Below are 10,809 nucleotides of genomic sequence, written 5' to 3'. Positions count from 1 at the left end.
TGTGTGTTTCCTTGACTGATGAAGCCTTCTGGATGGAAGGTGAAATGTTTCAGCACAAAAGAAACGGTCCAGATGAACTGACTGAAAAATGTTGGGTTCCTAGAATCATGTTTTCAGAGATTTTAGCTAGTCTTCTGCTTATTTTAGCTTTAACAATTTAATTTCAGCTTCTTCAGCAAAGTCATTTAGATCTTATCGTCCATCCCTACAACTCCTTTCTGTGTCACAGGGAGCTGGTGTCTATCTTCAGCAGTCACTGTGTGAGTAGCGGAACAGGGGTCTGCATTTTTGCAGACCATGCTAAACATTTTGTTCCAACTGGATGTCAACAGCTTCATCCAGCTGTTGACTCTCAGCGAGAAGGTTTTCGTAGTGATGGTGAGATGAAGCTTCATGAAGCACAGAGGCTTTCCATTAAATAGCTCGACTCATGATCCGACGCGCCATGGTGCTTCATTTGCTCTACTGCGCCATCAAGTGGACTATAAATGTAAAACAAGTAGATGGATTATAATAACATAACTGGTTTGCAAAGCTTTAAGTTGAATAAAAGAAAAAAAAAGAAATCATGTTTGAGGACATCAAAAAGTCTAAATTTGATCTACAAATTATCTTCATCTGTCTTTATGAGGATGGTGATGATGGATTTTTCTGTCTGCCCCTTACATTTCAAATCTTGCGCGTACAAACGAGCCAGTTCTAGAAACGGTCATGTGGTACGTCACTACATGCGTCACCAATACACGCCTCGCTACACGCTCCACATAATTCCTCCTGAATTACTCGACACATGCTTTGAAGCCTCGACACAGAAGGACACATCACTAGGTTTTCGGATCAAATCCCGGCTGGGGGGCTTTCTGGGTGGAATCTGCATGTTCTCTCTGTGCATGCGTGGGTTTTCTCCAGGTACTCCAGTTTCCTCCCACAGACCAAAAACATGCATGTTAGGCTGATTGGTAACTCTAAATTGTCCCTAGGTGAGAGAGTGAATGGTTGTTTGACTCGCTTGTCTCTCTGTGGCCCTGTGATGGACTGGAGACCTGTCCAGGGTGTCCCCTGCCTCTTGCACATAGTGACTACTGAACATGGGCACCAGTGACACCCATGACCCAAAAAAGAAGAATAAAATGAATGCATGGATGGATGAATGAGCTAAAGGCTAGTTCCAGCGAGGTCAAGGCTAACATGGATTGCTGCCATCCTAATTTTTTTTTTTAATTTTTCATTTACTCTTTATTTATACAGGTAGTGTCATTGAGCCACGAGAACTCATTCTCAAGAGAGACATGTTTAGGGAGCAGATGGGGGTTAAGGGCCTTACTCATGGGCCCAGGGTGGGGCGAATGAGGGTGGGGGCAAGTGTGGGTGCTTCACCAACCCCGCCCACATTTTTGAAGTTGTCGGTACTAAGGCTTGAACAGACGATCTTCTGATCACAGGCCCACTTTCTCCAACCTCTGCACCACCACTCCCCCTAAAAATGACTAATCTAAAAATGTTGGTGGTTCTTGCATACTATTTTACAAAAATTACATTGTTGTCATTTTTGTGTTATATCATCATTCACGTTCACTTTACCGGTATTTACAAATATTATATATTAATAATAATAGTACAGTAGTCCCTCGTTTATCGCTGGATTCTGTACCCTGAAGCCCCGTGATAAGTGAAAAACTGCCAAGTACGAATGTACAAGTTGTGCTTTATTTTAATGAATGAATGTATGTATGTATGTATGTATGTATGTATGTATGTATGTATGTATGTATGTATAGATGTATAGATGTATAGATGTATAGATGTATAGATGTATAGATGTATAGATGTATAGATGTATAGATGTATAGATGTATAGATGTATAGATGGATAGATGGATAGATGGATAGATGGATAGATGGATAGATGGATAGATAGATAGATAGATAGATAGATAGATAGATAGATAGATAGATAGATAGATAGATAGATAGATAGATAGATAGATAGAAAAAGGCATTTTAAACCCTTCCCACACTCTTGCACTGTTCCTAACAATGTTTCTAAACTCTGAATGCTCTAAAAGATCACAGAATGTCATGATTTCAGCTCCCAGCCTCATCTGCTCTCAGCCACCTGCAAGCGCTCTTGGCCACGCCCACTTCCCCTCTCTGCACAGAGAACAGCTGATCAGCTGCAGCAGGAAGTTTATCTTGCAGTAAGGGCTGCACATAGGTGCAGGAGGAAGCTTTTTCTGTAGCTCTGGGCTGCACAAATGTGCAGCAGTTGCTAAATCATTTAAAATATTTTAAATAAAAATTCCCATGCCGATCGTGCGGCTCATCCATCAATCTGACAGTTGTGTGTTATGTCCGTTCTTATTTTGAAAAACCGCGATTGAGCGAGTCCGCGATAAATAAACCGCGAAGTAGCGAGGGACTACTGTAGTAGTATTTAATATTCTTTGCTATGCAGCTAAATTAGTGTAAAAACTTTTATATGAGAATACATTTTATTAAAAATACAAGGTAATACGTTACATTTGCTTTTATTTTTCTTGCTCCATTTGTGGCGCCCCTGGATGGACGGCACCCTTTGCATTTGTTATAGTGCCCACGCCACGGGCCGGCCCGGTGAATAGCAACAGTAGCAGCTTCCTGTTGCTATTACCATGCAGCCTGGGTCACTTCTTATAGAAACAATGTATTTTTGCCAAATTGCCAGCAGAATGCAAAATGCATGGTGGTGTAAAGGTTTTGAAAAAAGTGGTTATTTTACATGAATTGCCATGATGAGATGCATATCGCCCGCCACCTTTCATTCAAGGGTTTTAAACTAAGACTGTCTTATTAAGGTCATAATGCTTAAATAATCAATAGGGACTCAAAATTAGTTATCTTTATTTTTATAGGTGATTATTGTTTCAGAAAGTGTGCTTTTATTATATTGCAATTTATTTCATACATTTTGTGCGACACACGAGTTGAAAACAACAAATTCAAACAAGCGTTCTTATACACAGTTTAGGGAAAAATTTAATGTTACAACTCCAAATCACTATATTTTTTTAAAGGGCCTTAAAAATCTGAGTTTTACATCAAAAGCTCTACAGATGAAACCATGCAGGGCAGTATGTCGCAACACAACGTCGGCTTTGTTAAACTTCCTAAAACGGATCAAATTAAAAGCTCTTTTGAAGATTAAACATTAACCACAAACACATTTTTAAATCCAGCTGAGCAGCAACTGATTTCAAAACCCACGTCTGTTCCTCCGAGCATTCCTGCAGCCCCATTCTAACATTTTTACGATCTACGAAAAAAAATAAAATAAAGACGCATTGACTCGAAAACACAGCTGTCCTTAACGCCTGTTGTGCAATCTTGAGCAGAAACTCACAACGCTCCGAGCTAAACAAACCGATGTGGAGCAGACTGAACGACCGGCCTCACATGGTTCCACAGAAACTGTAACGCGGCGTTTAGAGTCACATTACAGCATTTTACAGTCGATAACAAGATGATTGGTTGGCAGTGGCATGTCTAGTTAGCGGGACATTGTTGCGCTTGACATTTATCATAGCTGCAGGGTCGTGAACTCGAAGCTAAACAGCAACTGAATCATTAAATTTGAGCGGCTGCAGCTTTGCCGTCTCTCAGGCACTGACTTAAGTGTTTTCATGCTTAAATGAGGAACTAACTTCCGCTAAGCTAAACACAGTTTTGCTTAAAATGGGACATGAAGCGCTCAGAGGGGCATATTCTCTGGGTTTTAGTGAAACAAAGGCCGCTTTAACAAGCCAATTGTTAGATAAACTGATGATTTTCTGAAAATGAAGTCATGTGTTTGGTCTCAAAAAGCATTTGTTTCATTGAGCTGAAGACTAAATGTAGCATACCAAAACAGTTGGACTGTGCAAAACACTACCTCAAATGGCCTTTCAGGGGAAAATCTTTTTTTTAGTGACTGTATTTGAAAACATTTCTTCTAAAAATGAACAATCAAGACGAATTCTTGATCATTTGACAAATTCAGTGCAGATTCAGCAGCCTAATAGGCCAAGTACCGTATTTTCCCATGTATAAGTCACAGTTTTTTGGCATAGATTTGTCAGTCTTGCGACTTGTTGCCATAGTCCCTCATTACCTCGCGGTTCGTTTATCGTGGTCTCGCGCTATCACGATTTTTCAAAATAAGAGTGGACATGACACACAACTGGCTGATTAATGGATGAGCCGCACGATCAGCATGGACTTTTTATTTAAAATGAGTTGTTTAAAATTATTTAGCATTTGCTGCATCTTTGTGCAGCCCCATACTGCAGGATAAACTTCTCGCTGCAGCTGATCAGCTGTTTCTCCGTGAAGAAGTGGGCGTGGCCAAGAACGCTTGCAGGTGGCTGAGTACGGCATGGCTGAAAGGAGGCAGAGAGCTAAAATCATGTCATTCTGTGCTATTTTAGAGTGTTTAGAGTTTAGAAAGATTGTTTAGAATATTGTGAGTGTGGAAAGGGTTTAAAACGCCTTATATATATATATATATATATATATATATATATTATAAATACTAAAATAAACTACTATTTACTACTTGTACTATTATCTCTAGTAGAAGGATGTTAGAAATGCAGCTGCCAGGAAAAAAGCCAAAGAGGAGACATATGGATGCAGTTAGAGAAGACATGAAGGTAGTTGAGTGAGGACAGAGGAGGTGGAGGAGGATGACTCACTGTGGCAACCCCTGAAGAGGGAAAAGCCGAAAGAAGACCAACTATTATCTCTACTTCACGTTTTTTCACTTATCGCGGGGCTTCGGGGTACGGATCCCCCACAATAAACGAGGGACTACCGTATACTTTCTTTTTCATATTCATAACGCAATTTTTGACTGATGCTTTAAATTTTGAAGAACTGCAACACCGAGTCCTCCCGTGCGAGCTCGTTTCACTCAGCTGGTGCAGGCGGAGAAACGCTGGAGATCTAGCGGCTCTGGCCAATCGATGAATGGATGGATGGATCGATGGGTCGCTTGGTGGATGGATGGATGGATCAGTCGATGGATGGATGGATGGATGGATGGAACTGCACCGCCCAAGCGAAATGAAGCCGTTTTGATCATTAAATAAACACATAATAAATGCGACTTGTACGTTGAAGCAACTTATACATGTTTTTCCCTCTTCATGATGCTTTTTTTTTTTTGACTGATGCAACATATACGCCAGAAAATACGGTAGTCCCATTTCCATTCTAAAGCTTAAAGAAAATAGGATGCTCAATGAAAATGCTGCACTGGGCCTTCTGGTTAAAGAAAGGAAAAGAAAAATCAATGACTAAAGGACGAAGAACCTATAGCCTTCACTTAATTCTCTTATCGGTGTGATTTAGGGGACAAGGATGATGTTAAATAACTACAAATCCTTATCTTTGACTTTGTGTGTGGTTTATGGCAGTTTCAACTGCAGTTCAGAGACAGAATGTCCATACCTTTTGCCGGACCTGCGATTTATAGCTTTATTACTCTGTGTCTAAAAGAGCAGAGAAACATAATTGAAAGGAAGAGATAGCAGCGGATAAGTTAAAGGGCCACGCAGGAGCTGAGATGCATCGGTGCTGGAGACATATCACAGCGACAGTTTTATGGCTAAAGAGTCAAACCACTGGTTTTTGTGGGGAGGACCTTTTCCACAAAACAAGCAAGATCCAATTTTCTGATTCATCTGCAAACAGCCCAGAATGAGTTTAGTATTTGGTCTCAGAGCTGGGATACATGATTGCAGAGGTCAAAGAGAGGGCTTGCAGACTTGAAGTCATGAGTTTGCACTCAGGCTGTCACAGGCCCGCTCATATTTTTGCCCTCAGTGACAACAAACCCATTGTTCTCCCCGATAAGGCTTCAGTGTGCACAGTAATGGGAATTAAGCAGGGCATAAGTCACAGAGAAATTGGGTGACAGCAGATCAATAAGATAGCAGTGAAGCCTAGGGGACCATTAGTGAGGAGGATCCCTTTGTTTGCCCAACGTCGTGGAAAGAATTAGCGGATGTTCGAAACTGAATTAATTGTCTGTATTAAGACCAGATCGAGTTTATAGGAGGAGGAAAAAATGTACTTATGGGACAAGCCGAGTAGTTTATTCCTGTCTGTGTTGTGCTTTTATTCTGTAGGCTGGGATGTGTTTTCGTGCTTTGGGACTAGGCCTGTCATGATAACAAATTTTGCTGGGCTATTAATTGTCTCAGAAATTATTGCAATAAACGATAATATTGTTTGAAATTTGACAATAATTAGTAATTATTGTCAAATCATTATAATTATAATAATATAATTATAATAATTAGTAATTATTGTCAAATTTAAAAGAAATGCTGGCTAATTTTTGTGTGTAGTATCTTTTTTGACCACTGGATGGCAGTATAAGACTATTTGAACAGAAGAATGGATGATGAGGGAGGAGCAGCATGTCTCTAAGGAAAATGGGAGGGAGGCCCCTTGACGTGACATGGGCTGTCTCTCTTCAGTTCTCAAAATGGCGGATGCTCTGTGTGGTTTGAGCTCTTTAGCATAGCATTTTTCACACAATGCTTTTAATAAAAAAAAATAGGTAAACAAGTTCTCCGTTTCTTTTTGCAGAGAAAAATAATGTTTTAGATAAAAGCACAGGTTTCAACTGTGAATTTTGGAGTTTCGACAAGACGGAGGTTTTTTCCCCGAGGTCGGCCTGTTAGCTTAGCTTCTCAGCTTAGCTGCTTTTAATGATCCCAAAACGTGATTTTGGACAGTTAAAATTGATTTTAAAGAGAAAAGAGAAAGGGAGGGGTCAGTGAAGATCACCGGAGTTGAGCTTTTTGTCATCCAGTGTCTTCACGATAAAGCCGATAAATGAAAATGTCGATAATTTTCATTTATCATGCGATAATTGATTTATTGATTATCGCAACAGGCCTATTTGTGACTATTTGACTCACAATTTTAGCAAGATAAAAATTGTTCTAGTTAAAAAAAGAGCCATATCTAATTATTTTAGATCAAGATTTTGTCCAAGCGACCTTTTTACGGCTTCTTCTAAGGACACGTTGGTGTCAAAGCTCACCGCTATGGCACATGACCAATGTAGAAAACATTAATTTGATGCCTGGTGTTTTTGTTCGCTGGAGCAGTGGTTAAAAATATTGCCGCACAGCTTAAGGGTCGAAGGTTTGCCTCCTTGTTGCGGCCTTTTTCTATGTCAAGTTTGCCAGTTTTTCTCGTACAATGTGGGATTTCTCCAAATACTCCACAGCTTCCTTCCAAAGACCAAAACACACACACACACGCTAAGTTCATTGGTTGTGAGTGAGCGTGTGAATGGTTCGTCTCCGTGTGTCCTTGTTCATGTCCAGGGTGTCTCGCTGGAGATGGACACCAGCTCCCTGCGACGTGAAAGGAAAACATGGGTAGAGGATGGATGGACAGGCCTGTGCTTGGATTCAATACAACCACTTTTGTTTCACTTGCTGCTTTCACATTGATTTGCTGAGAAAATAAAGTGTGTTACTGGGAATGTGTGGATTACAGAAACTGTAGAAAATGTGTGTAACGCAATTAAAGACTTTTCTACAGCCTGAGGATGAACCCTCGTTTTATTTCCTTAATAATGTTCATCATGATTCGCCAGAACATGTGACAACTCCAATAAAACAGATTCCTTCATTAAGTTCTTAAGGCAATTGCATATTGTTGCCATCATTCCAGGACATTCCCACTTAAATGCACAGATAATTTCATGTTGCAAAGCGTTATTCCTGCCCCGTAACCAGACCCCAGCCAAGTGAGCAATGTGCAAATGATAACTGAAGATATTAATTAGTATGTCACAATCCTGGCGCCTGCACTTTCACTATTAATAAATTCCAAGTCATCAGGTTGTGATTTAATTATAAATTATGTAAATGGTTGCCATGAATCATTAAGGTTTTTACATTTTATTAACCAAATGGTTAAGCAGAATGAGAGAATATAACAATGATGAGGATTTATACGTCCGCGTGAGGACTGCACAAGAATATTTGGTGAACGTGTAACAATATCTAATGGTAAAAAAAATAACCTTTCTACGCCCATATATTAATGAATAAATACCTGAAATATTTGTCTTTATTTAACATTTATTTTAATTGGTTGGTTGTTAGTGTTAATAAAAGTGTGTGTAATGTAAAGTTTAAGATGTATAAAATTAATCAAATTAAGACAATTTAAATATATAAAAAGGTAAATTACATGATTTTTTTTTTTTAATTCAAGAAATGGACTAAGAGAGAAAATCTTCAGAAACCCTGGAGAAATGTTTTTAAAAAATGCACAGTATACCTGGGATTTACCTGTATAAATAAAGGTTGATTGATACCTCTTTAGAAGAAAAATCTAAACAAATGATAGCTTCAGATTTTTCCAGTAAACCAGTGAATACAGGGTGCAGTGGTGGGTACAATAGTTACAGCCAGTTATGAATCTTAGCACACCATGATAGACATCATCCAACATCTGCAGGGTGCTTGTAGGAGCGTTCATGTAAATAATGTCACCGTAGTCAATGGCCAGAAGTAAAGTCGCAGTTACAAAGCGTTTCTTAGCGTTCAGAGTTAAACAAGATCCATTTCTGAAAAAGAAACCCAGTTTTAATTTCAGTTTCTTTATCAAGTTTTCAGCATGAGGCTATGTGCATCGACCAAGACTCCCAAGTATTTGTAAGAATCAACAAACTCAATAGGAACACTGTTCAAAGATAAAATAAAATGAAGGACTGCTGGTACTAATGTCCTGTTTGAAAAGCAACATCCCTTTGGTTTTATCAGCATTTAGCACAAGTTTGAGACGGAACAAATCTGACTGGATGATGTCGAATGCAGACTGTAAAAGCTGGAAAACCTTTGCAACTGTTTTAGCTCGACAATAAACAACTGTATCATAGGCATAGAAATGCAAGTATGCATCATTGCATATGTAAATTGTAAACAGAGTGCGTCCTAAGACTGAGCCTTGTGGTACACCATTGTTGACACAAGTGTTAAAGTGAAGACTTTGACAATGGCAAGCACCTTGTGCGTTTTTATTTTTTATTTTTTGACTAATTTTCTTGCTGTCAAGTATCATTTTCCCATCCAGCACTCCAAGTAGCTCAAGAGCAGCACGGTAGTGCTTAGAGAAGGTTGTGGGCTCAATCCCCAGTTTGGACCTGGGGTCTTTCTGTATGGAGTTTACATGTTCTCCACGTGTTTGCGTGGATTTACTCCGAGTACTTCGGTGTCCTCCCAGAGACCAAAAACATGCATGTTGGGCTGCCTTCAGGCGCAGGCCTCCCATGCAAAAGATCTCAACGGGCTTCCACTGATTAAATAAAGGTTAATAAATAGCTAGGTGAGCGATGCATATTTAATTTATTTATTTTGTATTTTTACATTTCGCTATTATGATGCATTTCCTAATGTATTATCTGTGCAGGTACAGAACAAACAATACTTTTTGGTATATTTTACATAAAATACATGCCAAATCGTTCCTGCATCAGCTTAGAATCATACTATAGTAAAATAGAAACAAACAGCCATATTTTGAGTGAAAGTCTTAAACAAACATAATCAGCAGGTTAACGTGATGCTTTCATCAGTTTTTCCACAACAAAATGATCAGGCGGCCAGATCACTTTTTTTGTTAAGCACGTTTCTTTTTTGTCAAGATGATGTATTGCCAGGAACAAGGAGTGTATTGGGTCTGAAGAGGCCTGTCATATCAAACTGTCAAGCTGCGCTTTTTGATGGAGCTGTATCGCTCGTGGGACTGTCAGTCAAAAAGAGAGACTGCTGCCAAAGTCAAACTTGAGAGTTAAGACAAGCGACTTACATGACATTTCGTTATCTGGGGTGGGGGAGGAAGAAAAAAAAAATCTTTGCAGCTGTTTTGTGGGGCATGTTTGCTAAGTGATAAAACGTAGCAGCGAGTAAAGAAGGGGACGGTTAAGATGTCACTCCAAATCTTAAAGTGTTCTCAAATGTCAAGTAGAAAGAAAAAAAAAGATAATTGAGCCATAAATGTTCCAAGGAAACGGGTGATAAAAGTAGAACGATGTCTCACCGTGCTTATAAAGCGTCCACATTCCAGGGAGCATCCTTCCTCCGGTACGTGACATCATAAAGCTCAGAGTCGAGAACGATGCCAGACTTTGTTCTGGCGAAGCAGAAAGTTGCCCAACCTGTTCAGTGTGTCTGTTATAGAGTTTACTCACTCCAGGGCACCTCTGCAGCCCAGCTGTGGGCCTCCAAGCTCTCCTGCAGGAGGTCTTTGTCCTCCCCTGCTGTCTGGATTCTGTCGCTGCGCAGAGAGGGCCTCATCTGATCCAAATACCAGCTCTGCAACTAAACACAGAGAAGTATGCGATTATAAAACTCAGAGTAAATTCACATTAAAATACATCTTTCGAAACTTTTAAATCTGCTTCATCGCACTTGCTCGGTTTTTGTCTTCTTCTGCGTTTTGTTTAGCCTTTTGCTCATTTTAGCTACAAGTTTAGCTCCAGTAGTTCTGAGACGGACACAAGAGAGTCGATTCAGAACCAGCTCTTCGTCTGAGGATTGAAAGAGCCGTCGCTTTTTAGCAAGCGGAGCCAAAATGGGCCTTTTTTTTTTTCAGAAAAAAAATCCCCATGACTATTAGCTACTTTTATATTTACCATACCATACCATACCAACTTTATTTATAGAGCACTTTATGCACCCAACAGGACCAAAGTGCTTTACACAATTATATAATACAATACAATGATAAAATGGAAGGGTAAAATTTAAAACAGGAATA

The sequence above is a fragment of the Nematolebias whitei genome, chromosome 17 (assembly GCF_014905685.2).
Source record: "Nematolebias whitei isolate Nwh7 chromosome 17, NemWhi1, whole genome shotgun sequence".
NCBI classification, from domain to species: Eukaryota; Metazoa; Chordata; class Actinopteri; order Cyprinodontiformes; family Rivulidae; genus Nematolebias; species Nematolebias whitei.
Note: the sequence above shows the minus strand (reverse complement) of the source record.